The following is a 16,583-nucleotide window of genomic DNA, read 5'->3' on the forward strand; positions in this document are numbered from 1 at the left end:
CAACCTTTCCTCCAAAATTTTATGGCAGCTGGCAAAGCAGGAAGACACATGTTTTTTTGTATTGCCCAAATAAAAGTGACTGATCTGACTTATTAACATTGATTCTCTCAAGATGCAAAAAAGAGTTTCCAGCAATTTTATGCTGCTCTTAATATTCATTAGCAATATCTGCTTTTAGATGGGCAATATTTAACCTAAACATCTGTCTGAGGATTTACAAGATACGCTTCCAAATTTATTAGATTTCATGGAAAGTATTTTTCAGTCCATTGAGAATGATTAACTGAAGCTTTTAAGGCTACAGAAATAAAAGCAAGCACTAAGGTCTGATAAAAGTCATGCTTGTAATTATCTGATTCATAAACCAGACAAGTTCAGCTACTTATATTTTGAAATAAAACCAAGAAAACATTTCAGGGTTTTCTTTTCTGTACAATTTTAAAACCAGGGAAGAGACCACCCTATAGAATAGAAAATAGAATAGTAAATTCATTGTAGCAGATAAAATAATAACCAAAAAAAAAAGCCTAAATAAATAACAGACAGGAGCCTAGTAAAAATTATTACTAAAAACCCAAACAGCTTCCAGAATAGGCAAGATACCATAATTCTTCATGCAAAACCAGGCTGAGAGAGTGGAGTTGCTCAGGCTGGAGAAGAGAATGTCCAAGGAAACCTTGGAGTGCCTTAAGGGGATTAAAGAGAGGGACTTCCTACACAGACAGATAGTGACAGGATGGGGACAGTGATTTTAAACTGAGAAAGGGCAGGCTCAGATCAGAGATGAGAAGGAAATTCACTCTGAGCACAGGCACAAGGGTCCAGAGCATCCCTGGATCCCTGCAAGTGTCCCAGGCCAGGCTGGATGGGGCTGGGAGCTCCTGGGACAGGGGAAGGTGTCCCTGCCATGGCAGAGGAGTGGGACAGGATCACCTTTAACATCCTTTCCAACCACTTTTACATCCCCTTCCAACCCCTTCAACCTTTAACAACCCCTTCCAACCTCTTTAACCTTTAACATCCCCTTCCAACCCCTTTAACATCCCCTTCCAACCCCATTAACCTTTAACATCCCCTTCCAACCCCTTTAACCTTTAACATCCCTTCCAACACAACCCATTCTGTGAATTTATGGCAAAAGGAAGAAACAAGAAAACCTAAATTTAACTGGGAATCTTTTAAGAGCGAGTCCAACAAATCCCACTCAGCTTCTCTATAAAGTAGCTGGAATCTCCAGATCTTTGCACATATCCACTGTCCCTCCTTGCTGTGGGCAGCAGCTGAGGAGCAGCAGAACTCCAGCCCCAGCAGTGAGGCTTCTTTGGGGGAGCTTTCACTGCTGGACACAAGAGCACGGTGGGCACTGGTGACACTGAACAGTGTGCCCAGGAGAGGCTCAGAGGGCACTGGTGACACTGAACAGTGTGCCCAGGAGGGGCTCAGAGGGCACTGGTGACACTGAACAGTGTGCCCATAACAGGCTCAGAGGGCACTGGTGACACTGAACAGTGTGCCCATAACAGGCTCAGAGGACACTGGTGACACTGAACAGTGTGCCCATAACAGGCTCAGAGGGCACTGGTGACACTGAACAGTGTGCCCAGGAGAGGCTCAGAGGGCACTGGTGACACTGAACAGTGTGCCCAGGACAGGCTCAGAGGGCACTGGTGACACTGGACAGTGTGCCCATAACAGGCTCAGAGGGCACTGGTGACACTGAACAGTGTGCCCAGGAGAGGCTCAGAGGGCACTGGTGACACTGAACAGTGTGCCCAGGAGAGGCTCAGAGGGCACTGCCATGCAGGGTGGAAAGGTGCTCAGGAACTCATCTCCATCACACTTCTGGCTGCAATCACCTTCACTCCTTGCTGAGCACAGGCCAGGCTTGCAGAGTCCCAAGAAAAGGCTCTGGGCAGATATTTTAACCAATATTTGCAGGCTCCCTGTGAATATTCACAGAAAGCACTAACATTTCGTGCACATGAAGGCTGCCTGGCTTAAAATATACAGTAAACAGGAACTGGGATGTTATTAATCTGCAAAAATAGAAGCTGTTAGACAGCCATGCTATTTGTGCTCCTCATACAGACTGCCCCACTTTCTCCTGCTCTATAGAATCACTCTAATACAGTATTCTTATTTCCATGCTTAAGTACACAATTCTTCTTTCCCTCCCAGGGAGGTTTTTTTACTTCTTTAATATCATCCAGCTGTCTAACACTGGGATACTCTCCTCAAAACGAGGCAGCACGACAGCAAAGACCCCCAGGGTTACACAAGGGAGCCAACACTGCCATGAAAATCAGGTTTTGGCCAGCTCATCCTCACCAAGGTGCCATCTCCCTTTCCTTGACAGCAGGCTCACTCCTGAGCACACACACTGCAACGTGAATGAGAAGATTTGGATTTTGTTGCACTCCAACAATTCCTTAGAAATGCTCCAGGTAACCACAAGCAAGTCCAGCAGAATTTCCACAGAAGTTCCATAATAGGAAATAAAAGGTTTCCTCCACAATGGAATTGTTGGGTCACCACCTGCCACTGATTGTCCTCCTACCTCAGAGGAACACAGCAAATGATCCTTTTCTTCTCCTCTTTATTAAAAGAACTTTTCCTCAGTATTACATTGCTCCTAGATAAAGTCAAATTGCAGGGGTTTGTTTGGTTTTACTTTACCTAATATATCTAAACAATAAACTGATTAATAATAATAGATCATAACTATAACAGATCTATTATTATCAATAGATAATAATAGATCATGCTATGTTTTTTCCCAAATGCAAACTACTGCAGCTGGCTGTATTTCCATCCCAGCAGAAATTCCATCTTTCCTTGCTGAAGCCCCCCAGAGCTCCCTGGAAGCCCCCAGGACTTGCAGATGTACAATTAGAGACTTTGAGGGCAGGGCTGGTCAGCCCAGCTTTAGATCCCTCCTACCCCAGGGACTTCACCAGCTGAGTTTTGGAATGTCCTGCTGTGCTCTCTGCTCTCTACAGATCCCCCAACCAACCAATTCTGGGCTTTGCTTCTCAAATTACTCCAACAACCACACAGGGGAGAGTTTAGAGCCAAGCCAAGAGATAGACAAGGGATAATAATGATAGAACAAAAGGATAAAAGGGAACTACTGAGGAAAATCGAGACAAAATAGAGTGATTTAACCCACATGATAATGTGATAGCTGAAGTATAAAATTCTTAAGAAAAATTCCCCAGGACAGGAAGGCAGTTGAGGCTGCTGGTCTTTGAATTGCAATGTGCCAAGACAGCTCTTTAATCTCTCAGCCTATCTATAGTAACATTCTGCAGTTCTACAGAGCTAAGCTATTTTTTACTTTCCTCTCACTGTTCTTCCCATGCTCTCTAATGCTAATGTGTAAAGTGATTAATAGACTTTCAGCAAAAATCCAGTTTTTCGGTAATTCTCATTCCCTGCCTGCCCTTTCTGGGGATCTCAGGAAGGTTTTTCAGTGCAGGGTCAAAGACTCTGCACCATCCTGGAGTCCCCCAAAAGCAGAGCAAAGCACAGGAATGATCTCAGCTGCATCTTCACACAGCCCAACAGCAGCCAATGTTTTGTGCCTGAACAGATTCTTCCCCAGCCTCAACAAAAACTGTGTTAGAAAATGCAGGGTGTTGTGGAAACGGGTGTATTCACTCATTAAATTCTGCATTAAGTGCTATTTAATGCAGGTAACCAGGCAAGAGTGACACTGAACTGGAAAAAACTTGTATAACCACAGTGAAAGGAAATTACTGTGCTAAAAATTTGCCCAAATAGAAGGAAAAAGAGTCTTGAAATTACCTGATACTACTAAATTTGTACAGTGACTCTTTCACTTACTAGAACTGATCTGGCCACTATAATTCCTATTTTCTGGCCCTTCCCTGTGAACAGGATGTGAACACAATTCCAGCTCCAGTCCCCATGGACTTTAGTTCTTTTATATCGTTTCACTGTTCTTTGGTATAAAATTCTGCACATTTCTGTGAAAGCCCAGGAGATCCCCGATCCTGCAGGGTTTCAGCAGGCTGCATTTCCTCTGGAGTACCAAACACAAGAGTTGCAGTCCCTAAAGCTGTAAAATTGGCATTTTCCTTACAGGCACATCTCACACTTATTTGGAGCTACAAAGTCCCAAACCATGCAATTCTAAGTAAAGAAATAATCACAAAATTATTTTGTCCTATGATGTCTTCCCTCTCCTCTGCAGGCCTTTATTTAAAATGAAAGCAAAACCAGGTCTCAATATTAAGTACCAAGTGCACTTTGAGAAACTTTAGTAACCAAATCTGTCAGAGAGAAGATCTATCATTATATACAAAATTACACAGCTCATCACTCATTTGTAGACTCAAAATGGAAGGGAGGAGGGGGAATTTCCATCACCTAAGTCACTTCAAAGCAGTCCCCAGCATCATTTTCAAACTCAAACTAAGTCATACCTCCAATAACGTTACAATATGACTTATTCTTTGCCTCAGCAGCGACACAAACATCAGTTAAAATCCATTGCCAGCAGCCAATGTTTTTTTTCAGGCTGGAAAGCATTTAGAATTCACATGCCTACATTACCCTTTCCTTCTATTCATCGTTGTCCTATTTCCAAGATCTTATTTCCACAAATATCTTCATGCACCTTGTTCACTTCCCCCCCATTCCCATCTTCCTTACTGATGGCACATCTAGGAATTCATGCATAGAGCTTGTCATCCAGATGATGACAGATTCATTTCTTCAAAAATAAACATAATAACTCTGCCTTCTAAGGTTATTACTTGTATTGGTTCTTATTTCAAAGAAAATAGGGAGAAAAAGGGGAAGGCAAAGAAAATTCACCACAGTGCTGGTGGGAACTGTAGCAGTAAAATGTGCCCAGAAAAAAGCAAATGGAGACAGGGGGATATTTAAAGGGTACCTGTGCAAGTATTTATTAAAACATTAACCTTTCTTGAGAGGGTCACTGGGAGAAGGCAATGTGTTTCCTATACATGACCTTAAAGATCAAGCTTAGGAAAAGGAATCTCTATCATGAAAAACTGCAGGGAGTTTAAAACATATCCACACAAAAGAATTTATAATCAGGTAATTCCTCCGTATAAACAGTTCTGATAAAGCAAGTTATCTTCAGTTCATCAACTGCTAATCCTTGTGTCTCATGGGCTGGCTTTCTTAAAATGAAAATTGGATAGAATTCCCTGTTGAGAAACGAATCCATATCCACTGAACACTATCCTTTTGTATGAATTTAAATCATCAAGCATACTAATTTTTGAATTGCATGTCCTAACTACAGAAATTATTTGTTTCCTCAGAGAGCACACGCCTATATATTCAGTGTGATACATTTACTGTTTCTCACACAACACTTATTTACACCCCAGAAACTGTTTAAATGATTCTGCTTTTCCTTCTTTTCCATCTCCGTATCGACAATGAATACTGAACTGTAAAATCACCTTTTGGGACCTTAATCTGTTGCCAAGGATACTGGGGGTATAATTATGATTTTATTGTAGACTAACTGAAAGACTTCTCTTTGTTGAAAGTGCAGTTCAGCCTCATCCAGTGTTAATTGCAGCTCCACACCCCCTTTCATCCTGTTTTTTGTGGAGCACAAGGAAAATTACACACCAACACTCCTGAGACTGCCATTCTGGGTCTGTTCCATGCACTGGGAACCTGCAGCACAAAGGCTCAGAACGACTTGAAGGTCAAAACTTGCACTGGAAATCAAATCCAGTGCCAGGCTGATGGGGGCTGATGAGGAGCACACACCCATGGCCAAATCTTTGGATGTGCCCAGGAATCCAGCTGGAATCTCCCTGTGTTATCCATGGCTGGAATCTCCCTGTGTTGTGTTATCCATGGCTGCAATCTCCCTGTGTTACCCATGGCTGCAATCTCCCTGTGTTACCCATGGCTGCAATCTCCCTGTGTTACCCATGGCTGCAATCTCCCTGTGTTACCCATGGCTGCAATCTCCCTGTGTTACCCATGGCTGCAATCTCCCTGTGTTGTGTTATCCATGGCTGCAATCTCCCTGTGTTGTGTTATCCATGGCTGCAATCTCCCTGTGTTGTGTTATCCATGGCTGCAATCTCCCTGTGTTATCCATGGCTGCAATCTCCCTGTGTTGTGTTATCCATGGCTGGAATCTCCCTGTGTTGTGTTATCCATGGCTGCAATCTCCCTGTGTTACCCATGGCTGCAATCTCCCTGTGTTACCCATGGCTGCAATCTCCCTGTGTTGTGTTATCCATGGCTGCAATCTCCCTGTGTTGTGTTATCCATGGCTGCAATCTCCCTGTGTTATCCATGGCTGCAATCTCCCTGTGTTACCCATGGCTGCAATCTCCCTGTGTCACCCATGGCTGCAATCTCCCTGTGTCACCCATGGCTGCAATCTCTCTGTGTTACCCATGGCTGGAATCTCCCTGTGTTACCCATGGCTGCAATCTCCCTGTGTATCCATGGCTGGAATCTCCCTGTGTTATCCATGGCTGCAATCTCCCTGTGTTATCCATGGCTGCAATCTCCCTGTGTTGTGTTATCCATGGCTGCAATCTCCCTGTGTTATCCATGGCTGCAATCTCCCTGTGTTATCCATGGCTGCAATCTCCCTGTGTTGTGTTATCCATGGCTGCAATCCCCCTGTGTTGTGTTATCCATGGCTGCAATCTCCCTGTGTTACCCATGGCTGCAATCTCCCTGTGTTGTGTTACCCATGGCTGGAATCTCCCTGTGTTATCCATGGCTGCAATCTCCCTGTGTTGTGTTATCCATGGCTGCAATCTCCCTGTGTTGTGTTATCCATGGCTGCAATCTCCCTGTGTTATCCATGGCTGCAATCTCCCTGTGTTACCCATGGCTGCAATCTCCCTGTGTTGTGTTACCCATGGCTGCAATCTCCCTGTGTTACCCATGGCTGCAATCTCCCTGTGTTGTGTTACCCATGGCTGGAATCTCCCTGTGTTATCCATGGCTGCAATCTCCCTGTGTCACCCATGGCTGCAATCTCCCTGTGTTACCCATGGCTGCAATCTCCCTGTGTTATCCATGGCTGCAATCTCCCTGTGTTATCCATGGCTGCAATCTCCCTGTGTTATCCATGGCTGCAATCTCCCTGTGTTACCCATGGCTGCAATCTCCCTGTGTTACCCATGGCTGCAATCTCCCTGTGTTACCCATGGCTGCAATCTCCCTGTGTTATCCATGGCTGCAATCTCCCTGTGTTACCCATGGCTGCAATCTCCCTGTGTTACCCATGGCTGCAATCTCCCTGTGTTGTGTTACCCATGGCTGCAATCTCCCTGTGTTATCCATGGATGCAATCTCCCTGTGTTACCCATGGCTGCAATCTCCCTGTGTTATCCATGGATGCAATCTCCCTGTGTTACCCATGGCTGGAATCTCCCTGTGTTATCCATGGCTGCAATCTCCCTGTGTTACCCATGGCTGCAATCTCCCTGTGTTGTGTTATCCATGGCTGCAATCTCCCTGTGTTGTGTTCCCCATGGCTGCAATCTCCCTGTGTTGTGTTATCCATGGCTGCAATCTCCCTGTGTTGTGTTATCCATGGCTGCAATCTCCCTGTGTTGTGTTATCCATGGCTGCAATCTCCCTGTGTTGTGTTATCCATGGCTGCAATCTCCCTGTGTTACCCATGGCTGCAATCTCCCTGTGTCACCCATGGCTGCAATCTCCCTGTGTTGTGTCACCCATGGCTGCAATCTCCCTGTGTTATCCATGGCTGCAATCTCCCTGTGTTATCCATGACTGGAATCTCCCTGTGTTGTGTTACCCATGGCTGCAATCTCCCTGTGTTGTGTTACCCATGGCTGCAATCTCCCTGTGTTGTGTTACCCATGGCTGCAATCTCCCTGTGTTGTGTTATCCATGGCTGCAATCTCCCTGTGTTATCCATGGCTGGAATCTCCCTGTGTTATCCATGGCTGGAATGTTCCTGTGTTATCCATGGCTGCAATCTCCCTGTGTTGTGTTATCCATGGCTGGAATCTCCCTGTGTTATCCAGGTGCTGCCATTGCTGGGACCTCCCTGGCCAGAGCTGCCAGGATCAGCTGAATTTACACTGCAAAGAGCACAGAACTTGCAAGAAAGCTGAGCCAATTGATTGTTACAATTGCAATGATAAAATAATTATATGGAGATTCCATAATGGAGGGGGTATGGGGTGGTTCCCTTGTTTGTCTGGGGGGTTGTCCTCTGTTTTTAATAATTCCCCAATATTTTATATTTATATTAGATTCCCTTTCCTACAGCTCTGGAGCTTGGTACAAGTCCTGTGGACACATTCTTATATTTAAAATATTTAAAGACATTGATATTCAAAACTCCTGTGGATCCCACTCTAAAACGAAAGAACTAAAATGAGAAGGGGGAGACCTAATTTAAAAAGAAGAAAAGCCATACATTTAGCAAAATGTAATTCAACCCAAAGGCATCCATCAAAAAGATGAAAACCACCATACGAGGGAAGGAGAAAAATAAACCATATTGAAGGGCTAAAACCATCTTGGAGAACTTCAAACACATATTTGCAACTCAGAACCAAAATTTCCTGCAGGACTTGTCAGTGCCAGCTGCAGGAACCTCCTGCAGCTCCAGGATTCCCTCTGCCCCATTCCCTCCCTGTGCATCCTGCATTTGGATCCAGCCTGAAGGTGGATTATGGAATAGCTCTAAGCTCTCAAGAACTGCCTCCAAAAATGCTCCTCACTCAACTCAGCTTTCCATGTTTTCCATGCTGAACAAGAGTAATGTGAACCCCCAAAAATCAGTAATTTCAGATAATATCCACACATAACATCAACCAAGCCTTTACAAGTATTTATCATTTTTTTTAAGCATTTCACTGTTGAAACTGAGCTATTTTCTCTTTCATGCTGTGAAAATTGAAGATGCCATCAATGCAGTACCCTCACCTAAGAACAAAAACAATACCACCTAGCCTACTAATTTTGGCCAAAATAAACACATCAAAAAACCAAAACACCCTCAATGCACTCTCATTTTGATTTCTGTTTCCAAATACTTAATTGTTTGCTCTTTGTACTGAGAATATTTGGTGTCAGCACGGCTGGTAAACATGAAGTGGCTTAAAATATTTGTGTATTTCCTTTTTCCCAAAACAAGCAGAGGCTGGTCACTTGAGCATAAAGCTGTTTTGTGATGTAGGTAAGTGATTTAATCTGCCCTGTGTAAGACACTGCAATAACAAACCATTTCTTCCCTCCTAAGCACAGATTTTAAAGAAAAAAAAGAAAATAAAATATAAAATTCGTTGTTCTTTTCCCAATAGAATTTCCTCTCTGTGTGGCCGGTAGAGGGAAGCATCACATTCCCAAATGTGCCACGGGACTTGCCTGGATCAGCAGCAGAGTCTGAGATTTCCAGGGTTAAACTCGAATAAAAAACTTTCCCAGGATGTTCCCTCAAGCTCCGAGGATTCCACAAACCCCAAGTGGAGGGGATGGAAATCCCAAAGCTGCCGGATTCTCACCAGATGATGTCTGAAATACAGCACCTGAGAAAGGATCCACCTTGGGCACCATCTGAGAGTTGAATTTTGGCATGAACTCTCTATTCACACCCAGGGTTTGGTTGGTGTTTATTCCTGCTTTTCTTTAGATGTTATAAACGATCACAGTGGTAATTACAAGCATTTGATGAAGCAAATCCCTAACTATTCCATACTTTCCTGTTCTCATCTGAATTTTAGTCCAAGTTGAAGGTACATAAACTCCTTTCAAATTAATTTAAGCAGGGAAATCTGCTTAGAAACCACATGAGGAACTATTAGAATGAGGCCTTAACAAAACACTTGTTTTCCAAAACCACACCTGATATTTCACAGTGAAAGACACACCATTGTCATGGCTTTGAGATTTGTGGAAATCCTTTCTGTTCCCAGCATATATTTATATTGATTTTTGGCTCCTTCACAAAGCCAAACCTTGAAGGGAGGCCTTCACACAAAGAAAAAAAGAAAAACCAAAACAGATTTCAGCAGTAAAAACCTCTTGTTAATCCATCATGACTTCAAATTTTTGGTTTGTAGTCATTCCTCTAATTAACACAAGGACCCTCTGCAGCATCTTGTTTGGGAACACTGGAAAAAGCCGTAACAATTTCAGCAATAATCTTTCTTCTCATCAATCCACTCCCCTGTTTCAGTTCTTTTCCTTTCAAATCCAGCAGTGCCAATTCCAGCACTTGGAGCAGAACAAACACTGCAGCACCCTCCTTCAGCAGGGCTCAAAGGGGACACCAAGCCAGCTGCAATTTTCTCTAACCTTATTTCTGCCTGCTATAGATACATTTTATATTGTTGGCTTTTGGCAAATATTAAAATGAATGTTATGTGTATAAGAATGGGAAATTTTGTTGTATTAACATAGTTTTCTTTATTTCTGTTATTGATGAAATTTAGAAATAGTGGTGTAATACATATATGTTAGGTTATGGCATAGTATTAAAATAAAAACTGCTTTTGTTTGTATAACCCAAAGACTGAATAAAAATATAGCTAGAGAACCCCTGCATTTATAAACTATCTTATCCAGATGAAGACAGCAGTGACCAGAACTCTGGGGGAGGAATTTATTGCATTTCTGGTATCAGAGAATGTAAATCTCGATAGGTCTAAGAAGATTGATCTATTGGGAAAGGGGCAAGAGAAAACTGAACAGAAGAACACCAAAGATCCTAAGAAGAATGTCTGAATATGTGTGAGAATTTATGGATATGTAGTAGGGTTCTGTTTTTAAGGGACAATCCTTTGTTAGTGAGGTGGATGCAGAGATACCCAGCCATATCTGTAAACTTTATTTTTTCTCCTAATTGTTTTTTTTATTAAACTTTTAAATTCTATAAAAATTATGTGAACCTCGTTTTTCACACTGCCCATCTTCACCTATCACACAGGTGACTCCTTTTTAACTTCTTTATTGCTCTGCTAATAGAGTCTCCAAACAGCCCCCGTGGGGTCACAGCTCGCTGCCAAGCTGCAATAACCACACCTGGATCACTTCAGTGACATTACAGCTGTAAATGTAATTTTACTTTTGGGCTGAGCACGGCCTCTCAAAGCTCAGATTGCTCCTGGTAGATGTGGAAGCTTAATTGGTTATTAATTGCTCCCTGTATTAGTTGAGATTTTGGAATGCTTTGTCCCAATGACCTCTCCTCCCACAGTTATTGCTGCCAGCCCACAGTCACTTGTTAACTTATATCAGACACAGAGAAAAACTGGCTTTAAATTAATTAAGCCCCAGCCTTCAAGATGAAGAATTTATTGCTAGTTTATAAATTGTATATCTGAGGTAATTTCACAAGTATTCTTCAGAAAACTTTCATTTGCAGAGCTCACACAAGGCAGAGAGAGCCCTGATGAAGGGGGGATTTAATCCTTCCAGTGCTTTCTCTGACACTGCTCAAACACGAGACCAGACTCTTCCCCCCGTAAAAATCAGTCACTGGCTCGCAGTATTTTCAACAATTACAATTTCCAGCTGTGCACAATCATCAATCTATTTTTATACAGACTGTACAGCTTTATAACATCTTTCATAAATTATTTTTGCAGCTTTTTCCTCCAGTTACACACTCATGGATGTTCTCTTACAATGCCTGGCTTCCTGTCCCATCATCACTTCCTATCTGACAAAGCTCCAGAGGGCATAAATCACAATGGAACCCTTGAATCAGTGCTGGCACCAATGTCCTCCCTGCACACTCAGGAAACAGTGGCGTGGTTTGATGTTCCTTCCATCCACAGCACAACACCAGGACTTGCAGAAATACAGGAATTATTCATGTGGGAATAAACACAGTCAAATCATCTCAGTTGATATAGAATTTTATATTCCTGGAAAGTTTAGGCACTTCCATGATCTGGATTTTAAAACTGTGGAAGACTCAGGGTTGGGTATGAAATGATGATAAAATACCTGATTTTCTGTAAAGTTCCCAACCCATGCTGTTGTCTGCAGTTGTGTGCTACAGAGGGCTCAGCTGCCTCGCAGGAACACTGACTTCTCACACAAGTGAGTCTGCTTTTAGGGTAAAGTTCATTCACCTTTAACTCTTCCCATGGCCATGACACATCCCAGTGACAGGATCAGAGCATTTCCACACCCAGCACTCACTGTCACCCCAAGAACCAGCATTTGTGAGGTCTCACACTAAACCACCTCTGCTTTCCAGGACTCTGATGTGCTCAATTTGCAGAAGAAGCTGCCTAAGCACAGATCAAGACCTTTATTTTATCCCTAGGCACTACAAAACAAAGAATGAAGGAGAATTCTGGAATAGCACAACTGGGGGGGACTAAAGATGAGAAACTCAACAGAGCCACTTCTGGTTTTAAGTTAGGCCTGAACAGCCTTGCTTCTGCTCCCTGCCTAAATCAGAAACTCAAATACAACAACAGCACTACACGGTGGCAGAGTTTCTCAAGGACTTAAAATGCAAGGAAAGAGGAAGAGCATGAAGGGAAATTCAGCTGGTGACTGGAAAACTGTCTGCCTCTGTCACCTGGAAAAGCTCTGTCCCCACATGCTCTGTGCTTCCAGCTGATTTCAGCATGGCAGAAACATTCTTCTTACTCATGGGACCATTTCCAAAACCTCCAACTTAGGAAGGTGCAGAAACTGGGCTGTTGTTTTGTACTGGGAAAGGTCAAAACCTGAATTTCCTCAACAGCAATCCATGTTCTCTGTGTAGAGGATAAATCCATGCAGGTAAATCAGAAGATATCCTGCTCTTCAGAACAAAGATGCTCTGGTTACCCACAGGTACCTCCCCTTCTGAGATCCACAGCCTCTTCAAAATTAATTAACCCAGTCCACAGGTTAATGACAGATTTTAACTGCAATGACTTGGTGCTCTCCAGGTGTCAGAGATCATTTGTAGAAAGCTTTTATTGCAGTCTCAGCTCCATCTTGTTACCTTGTTGACTTTTCAAACACCTAAAGATACAATACTGTCCTGTGCTATTAATTTGTGTCTTGTTTCTATTGTGGTTTCAGGAAAAAAAAAACCCAAACTTTATCACTTAATTACATTATGCCCCTATTACTGCAAGCATTTGGTGCTTTGCAGCATCATTATGAAAAGGCAAGTTCATTTCAAATTGTTTCACAGAATTACCAGGGTACAATGGTGGTGACCCATTTCCCTTTAATGATTATTTCCAGAGCAACAAGGAACAACATTAAATACAACTAAAAAGTCTGACATGAAACAAAGCTGAGTGGAAACAATTAGCAAAGACTCAGCTATGAATTGGTCTTCTGGATAAAATTAAAATAATACTGACTCTAACTCCTGTGAAATCTCCAAGTAACTTTAGAGACAAAGCAAGCTGAAGGTGGTGGAAAGCTTTGGTTTGCTTTTCAGAGCCTTTGTAAAAAGGCTTATAAGAGATAACCAGAGAAAACAGTTCTTGGTTTATTGAGAGAAAACTAATTGCATGTAGAAATCCTGCTTCAGAGAGCAGCAGGGAGAATGATGAAGATCAGCTCACCTTCATCACTCAGTGTGACATGTTCCCACTGCTTGTTTACTGTTCCACAAGTCACTTGGCAGGGAAAACAAAGTTATCTTTAATTATTTAAAGAACACCAATATAAGCAGATGACAGAGGACAGTTCAAGCCTTCCCCAGCTCACGTTACAAATGCTGTGCAGATTCTGACAAAGAAGGCTCTGATATTAACCTGGAGGCTTTCTTCACCAAGTTTCTGAATTATCCATGCTATACATAACTTGATCTCTTGTTTCCATGCCCATTTTAACCCAGCTTCCCCCAGAGATCTCAAAAGCCAGATCTTAAGACCTCTTTGAAGACAGGTGGTAGAGGAGAGCTCCATGGTACATTCTGTGCTGAAACAGCAGATTTATCCCTTGTACACCAGGGAAAGTGGGTGGGAAAGAGGCAAGCACCTCATCTGCTGGAATGACCTCAGAGTTTACACCTTAGATATGAGAATTTGAGCAAAACACTCAGAATTCAGCCTTCATGAACTCCTCTGTTCATCATAATTATTATTCTTTTACAGCCTTAGTTTTGTTTTTACTTTTTTTGATCTTTCATAACACCCAAAGCATGAACTATTTAATCTCCATTTATATTTGAGTATCCGTAATCCCAGCTTGGAGAAGTCAAGACAAGTTTTGCAACATTTTCTAAGCATTGTAGCAACCACCTGCAACCTTACAAATCCAAATAAACACTTCAAGTGTGTGCAGATTGAATTGCTAAAACACAACTTGATTTTCACAAACACCTTTGGCTGGAAGCTTTCTGCCTACTCATATTCCATTCAAGCTTAAATGCATTAAAAGAGGGCCCTTATTTTTGGAAGAGGCTAAAATTTGCTCAGACATATGGAATTGAAGATACATGACTCAAAACAGGAAACAAAACCCCTTATCTAGTGACCCAGATCTATTAACAGGTGGGATATCCCATGGCTATCATCAACATCTGAGTTATTTACTTGTTGCACTTACTTGTAATATAAATAATTCTGTGCAGTTAAGTGCTCAGCTTCACAGTATCTCATAATCTTGTTGTACTTACATGGAGTAAGTATCCATTACCACTTGGAACACTCATTTAGCTGCTCAACTGACTGCTTAATGAGGTCTGGAAAGGAAAAGCCTTATCTGCAAAAAGCCAGTGTAGAAAGGAGAGTGTATGCAGTCCTTTCTCCAAAGGAAAGGATTTGTTCAGACAATGTGAAAAGGAATTTGATTAAGGAGAGCGTTCAGAAAAACAGAAATGAAAGAAAAGATGAAATACATATATGCAGTGTTTTCTAATAACAAAAACAATGTTTTTTCCCATTCACTGAATACTCTATTTTTAGAATTTTGTCTATATAAATACCGTCAGGCTTTCAGAATTTCTCCTATGAGCTAGGCCTGCTGCATCAGCCCCACCAAATAAATCCTTTAAAAATTCCATGCAGCAGCAGCTCTAGTACAGTTCCCTTTAACAGATTTTTCCTGGAGTGCTTAATAGTGACTCAGTCTGCTCTGTGTTTCAGCTCCAGAAATGCAGTGGGACATCATCAGCTGCATTCCCTCAGGTTCTAATTAACATACAAATCATCATTGCACGTTTAAAGGATGCTGTCAGTCAGTGCTGAGAATTTCCCTTTCATTCAGTGCTCGTGTGGAGCTCCCAAATCCAAAACAAAACCCTTACAGCCAACAGCTTAAAACCAGAGCCACCAGCTCAGAATGGCCAGAAGGGATCAAGCAGAACTCAGACATTACCATTGAGATTTCACAGACTGTTTCCCACCTCGGATCTGCAGCATGACTCAAAGCCCACAGCCACAAGTATTTGCTACCACAGAAACCAAAGTTTAAGAAGTGTTCCATGAACTTTTTTTCATCTCTCAATGGGAACACATTGTTTTAAGCAGACTTTGAGTCATTTCAATGCTTTAAATTAAATTTATGTTTATTTTGCTGCTTAAGAGCTCACATTTTCAAAAGCTGTAATTTGTCCATATTTACTTTTTCATTAAAACAAAACCATCTTCCCTGGTCATGCAGCAAACCGAGCACTTGAGACAGCATTACTCAAAGATCTGGCATGCAGCAATCCTTACATCTGCAGGAAGATCACTGGCACTACCAAAAGCTTCCTTTCAGTCCTGTACATGCACAAGGAGAAGCAGAACAGTCGGTGAAATCCCATTATTTGTCACTCCAGCAGCACAAACGAGCCAGCCCTTGCTCAGGGAGCAGCTCCAGAGCTGGCACAGGAGCTCTGCTGGCCTTGGTGAGCAGCAGCCCCCAAAGGAAATGTGACAAAAAGCTGTTTCCTGCTCACTGTGGCCACATTATTCATCAGTAACTAACAACAGCTCCAGTTTGTCCACACTTAGTAACACATACTGATATACCCCACCAAAAAAAACCACCAAACCCAAACAAAAAAAAACAGGAAAACATATGTAAAATCCATATGCTTTCTCTTCCTATAAACACTTATTCACATAGATCTATCCTGTGCTTATGACACTTGTCAGTCAAGTTATTTTTTTCCCCAATATACCAAATTTCTCTGCCCTTACGGTGATGTTATCACCATCAATGAATGGGTGACAGTCGGTGTGAAGTCTCTAAATCGATGCTGCCATTCCACAAGAGAATTGGTCTCATGAAAGACAGAATAAGGAGAATTTCCTGATTAAATGGGGAAAAGTAGGAGCAGCTATAATCCAGAAAGCTCTGAGGCAGTAGGAGTGAATGCAGCCAGGTTGTAAAGAGAAGGGCTGGGTGAGAAGCCCACATATTCCCAGGATCCCTGACTCTTCCAAGATGAGGTTTTCCCATCCTTCTCTCATCCCTCATCTTCCAGCACTGTTGCCAAAGCTGGGAGGTGGAACAGCTTTAAAGGGCAGAGCAGAGCCCCACCATGACCCTGCACAGCCCCACGAGCTTCCAGCTCACCCTGGAAAAACACAAATAGCAAAAGCAACAAATGGCTCAGTCACATCAGCAAGGTACAAACCCCGAGATAAAACCACCTCTGA

At 42.5% G+C, this 16,583-nt stretch overlaps 1 long non-coding RNA gene across 2 annotated transcripts in view; it reads right to left on the minus strand.

Annotated features, from left to right (window-relative positions):
* LOC131583640 (uncharacterized) overlaps positions 1-16,583 on the minus strand; it is a 71,167-nt gene that overhangs the window by 49,970 nt on the left and 4,614 nt on the right. The window contains exon 2 of one of the 2 annotated variants that reach the window (XR_009278550.1): positions 15,654-16,501. The exons of the other annotated variant lie outside the window; for it this stretch is intronic. This is a non-coding gene — a long non-coding RNA (uncharacterized LOC131583640). The remainder of the gene's footprint in view (positions 1-15,653; positions 16,502-16,583) is intronic. 2 annotated transcript variants of the gene reach the window in all.

The sequence above is a fragment of the Poecile atricapillus genome, chromosome 12, assembly GCF_030490865.1.
Source record: "Poecile atricapillus isolate bPoeAtr1 chromosome 12, bPoeAtr1.hap1, whole genome shotgun sequence".
Lineage (NCBI taxonomy): Eukaryota > Metazoa > Chordata > Aves > Passeriformes > Paridae > Poecile > Poecile atricapillus.